We start from the raw sequence: 4,857 nt of genomic DNA, 5'->3' as shown, positions 1-4,857 counted from the left end.
AAAGATGAAAAAACAAACCGCCACTTTCTTCTACGGCAAGTTGGAGGAGGTATGAGATGTGAGAAACAACATGTTTTACTTCTTCAAGCGTCACTCGTGCACACTCCTCGTCAATTCTTGCTCTAAGCTCCACCAAATTCTTCGGTTTATTTTCATTACATGGGCGAGTCTTGATCATTCCCCAAAATCAATAATCTAGAGGTGTGAGATCGAGTGACCTTGCGGGACAAAAGTTTGGAAATCCACGAGCAATGACTCTCTCATCAGAAAGTTGCTCTCGGAGGTAACTTCTCACTTGGTTTGAGTAGTGAGGTGGAGCGCCATCTTGTTGAAAGACGTTCGATGAATTTTCGTGCTGCTTAAGTTGCGGGATAACATGCGCCTGCAGCATATGGAGGCAACTGTCGCCGGAAACCGTTGCATCAAAGTAAAAGGGACGCAGGAGACACTTTGAGGAGAATCCCATCCACACAGAGGGATGAAGGGAATGGAGATTATGGATGAGGTACTCGTGAGGAGCTTCACGGGACTATATCACGCATCAACGCCATCCACAGAAAAATTTGCTTCATCGCTCCATAAAATGTTGGGAACGATTTCCTCATTGTCCAGCAGCCAGTTAGCGAACGTGACACGCTGCCCCTTGTCTTCTTCCGTGATGTTTTGTGATAAAGTGAAACGATACCGTTAGAGATGAAGTTGGCGTCTCATAATACGATGCACGCTGGCGCGGGGAATGCCGTTCAACTGAGGCACCTGAGTTATTGACGAAGATGCTCTGGGACTGAAGTTGCTCGGCAGCATTCTGTACAATGGGTGCTCTTTCATCACTCTGAGACTTTCTCCCTTTGCCAGGAAAATCCAATACAGATCCAGTGGACTCAAATTTTGCAATCAAGCGTGTAATGGTCGACACGGTGAAAGGCTCTTTGATGAGATCATGTTTGGTGGTGGCGCTTTCACCAAGGGAATAATAGGATTTCACAATTTCAATGCGCGCACTGACATCTATCGTAGACAGAAAAAAATGCCAACAATTGAACACAAAATCTTTTATATGTGGCTACAGATAATAAGAGATTTTATCTTTTTTCTGAATGTCTACGTTTACTTATCCAATCAAATTTTGCGTTTATTATGAGACACCTTGTACTTCATTCTGACCAATGAACAAACGAGTCCATGTCAAGTCGTTAGAAGCCACAGTCCGTCAAATGGTTGATGAGCTGCGAACCTGACATGACTCAGTATGAAAACACTGTGATTAACTTTCGTGATGGTTAATTAAACATCACTCATTTTTATATCTACCCTTGTTTAACATCAAATTAGCTGCTTGAATGCATCAATTTAGCAACGTGTTCGAGTTCCCAACTGACTCAAACTATTATGTGTGAAATCCAAAGCGGGCAGACAATTGATCGAATGGTGAAAAATCTGCTCCATTACCTTGACGATACAAACGGCACAGTATTTAGGAAGCTGAGACCTGATAAGTACTCTACCGTTTGCACCGTATCATTACCACGAAAACCTCTGCCCCACATGCCGTTTTGTGTCTGATCTTTACTGATGAAGGTCACGTCCCACAAGTGCAGTAGTCCTAAACTACATCGATGACATTGGGCTCCTAGGCTTTCCTAACATACAGATCGAAAATTGGTTATCTGTATGCAGACTTGGGCTTTCTTTTAATGTGAACTCTTGGTGAACTTCGTGGCTTGTTAGCTCCGTGGTCACATTCCACAGTTAATTTCGCACTACTTACAAAGCTACTGAAATAATAGGCATCAAAGGTCTCTAGCTGGCCAGTGTAATAAGACATTTTGCACGACTGATTCTATGTATATAATAGATGCTGCATATTGAAAACAAGACAGTATTCGCTGAATCACTTTGACGATTACCCATACTGGTGACATGTGTTAAACTTCCTCTGCTATAGTTTGGATTCTACTTGTTATCAGCGGCACGTTACATAGTTCGAAGTTCACCGTACTTTAGATTTTACTGTCTGTTTATGGAGTGGCACAACGCCGCAAAAAACAATCTGCCAATCGTCTGGTTGCACCATTCATTTGGATGATTACACATCAAAACAATTCCTGAATCCCATATGGGACGAAACCATCCAACCACAGAATCCCTCCAGCAGTCTGTAGCAGTTAACCAAAGATTAGGTGACCGATTCTCAATTCTCTATTAGGACCTCTAGATGGCCACACTGAGAAACTTCTTCCCGGAAACGGGATTTCCTGTCAGCAGTGGGAACCTTCGAATAGAGAGACTAATCCGCGAGCACAACTGGGACAAGACAGAGAGTTCCATGTGTAGACCGGGTCAGCCGTTGGCGTCAATTTGGTTATTTCTAAGTGGCAATTTTTGGATAGTGTTCAAAGTAAACTAAGCTGAGTCCTGTGTTTTATTAGTGCACAGGTGATGATAGCCATAATACAACTCTGGTGGTGTATGCACTAATAAACGTTTTTAGTATGGCTGACAGTGGAGGGTTGTAACATGTAATGCAAAATGAGAGCAAGTCAACAGGAGGAACTTATCGCCTGTGAGAGTCCCTTGTTGAAAGTCCGGACGGCGGGAATGTGTTTTCTTCGCAGTATAGCTCCTACACGTATTCCATCATTGTCCGTGGATTTGTGAAGAGGTTGACCTCCTGCTCCCTGCGCGCGCGCTAGTCTGTGTGTGCTGACTGTTTTCGGTTTCCCTATGAGTAGGTCCGTTTGCGTGTACGTGGGCACGTCAGCACATGAGTAGTTGCTACGCTGACTAAACTATGCAGACAATCATTGTCCGGTGAGTCAGCTTAATGTGACGTGGTTTGTGAGTATGAAAAAAGACAAGTCTCGTGATCTAGTGGGCGGCTGTGGGCTGAACAGCCAAGTATGTGGGGTGACCGGGTAGCTGCAGTTTCAATCAGTGCTTGGAAAATCACACTGGGAAGCTGCATGACCTTTGCATATGATGAGAGTTGAGGAAAAATAACGGAATTCTTGTGACAGTGAGGGAAGCTGTGGAGTTTTGATTTTCCTGGTTGCGGGTTTCATAGATGGACTTTATTCGTCCGTCCTGAGAATAGTCGTTGCTTTTATTTCGAAGTTTGAAGTTGAGAATTAAGGCATTCTGAAAAACTTTTCATTCTACATCATATTTCCTGACAGACACTTCGGGGTCCTCGTTGTGTACCCCAGGTCACAGATAGTTTGAAAACCTTTGCTAGCTTCCCTCTCAGGAGACATCATTTCCGAATGAGATAAAAATTAGCATTGAGGCGGTCGATATTTTAGAGGACCATCCCAAATATCCAACTTGACGAGTCCTTCGCGGAAAATTCCTGGGGGGACCACTAACCCACATTTCCGCACTAGGAACGTTTTTGGTCAGTTTTACTGCGAACCAAGTTGTCAACCCGATTGTCTGACGGTTTCTGGACAGAAATTTACAAAAACTGGAGTGAACAAGCTACACAAAGTACGTCTTCGAAAGCACCTAGTGTTATATCTTCTCATTCGTCAACCTGAGGTATCTGCTGCCGACCCGCTCCAGTGTCTAGTGCCGGAGAAAAAAGACTCACAGAAGGGAACACAACAGCTATATTCCGAACAGGCGAATGCGGGAACGTGAGTGCGTGCGAGTGCGAATCTACAACGGTGTCAAGCTGTTTCTTGGAGGGACATTGTCTGCACTTGGTCCAATGCTGACACACACGGTCTGGTTTTGGTACGAGGCTGTGACGTGCTGCAATTGCGTTGCCTGACCTTGATCAACGCTCACTCTTGCTGTCTGGGCTTGATAGAAGGCTGTGGCGCATTGCATGTTGAGGGGGTGTTGTCTGTCTGAGAGCTGAGAGTCTCGGTAGATTTCGGGCATTCAGAGGTTGATTTCAAGAAGCTGACCCTCCTGATACCTAGAAACAAACGTGTTCCAGCAAAAGAGACCAATATACCTATGCTTTAATGATCTGTTAAACTTGGGGGTATCCGAGGCATAGTTTGCTCATATTCCTCGACGACATCTTGGTTTACGTGTCCCCTAGGAGTTAGGGAAAGTGAATACTTATGGGCAGCTTCGTGAATCGTAGAAATTGCCTCAATGTTCGCTTCTTTGGAGCTGGCAAGGAGACGTAAAATTCTGCTCTCCACATTAACAGAGACGTCGATAGTAGCAGGGATATCACCGAATAATATACCATCCAAAAAATTCACCGAGATTATTTTTTAGCAAAACGCTTCGCTCAAGGGTGCTGCAGTTCGCTCTGATGCGTCGATTTGAACAGCTGGGATAAGCCCGGAACTAGCGACCTGAGTAATGAGATGTTGGATGTTGTCTTCGCTAGGCTTCACAAACTCATAAGCTTGAGCTCTGGTACCAGCTAACCCATTGAAAAAGTGGTAGCTGCTTGAAGCATGTTAAGGCTACGCTACCAACTGAAAACTCCTCTCCTATAAGAGCTGGCCTGACAAACTTGGAAGCTCTTGTTGTATCGTGGGTGGCCGTCAATTGGTTCGGCCTGCACTGAGTCCGCCAGACTACGCGATAGGGAGAAGACAGAGAACTGGGGACACGGCTGTATTGCCAGGACAAAACATACACAGCGCCTGCGTAAATATATAGGATGACTACTTGGCCAAATATGGTCGTTCACTTGTTCGCTCCGTACAGCCAATGGTGATGTTCCGGTCGTGAACATTCTCAGGCCCACTACGCTGGTCGTGCGTTGCAAAGCAGTGTTTAGTGAGAGCCGCCAACTCACCTACTTTCCGGACGTGTCGTACCGATGCTGACCTTGGGGATGCATCACTCTCTGCACATGTGCTTTTTCTTCTGTCTGAGCGCGCCCTG

The sequence above is a fragment of the Opisthorchis viverrini genome, assembly GCF_000715545.1.
Source record: "Opisthorchis viverrini unplaced genomic scaffold opera_v5_296, whole genome shotgun sequence".
NCBI classification, from domain to species: domain Eukaryota; kingdom Metazoa; phylum Platyhelminthes; class Trematoda; order Opisthorchiida; family Opisthorchiidae; genus Opisthorchis; species Opisthorchis viverrini.
Note: the sequence above shows the minus strand (reverse complement) of the source record.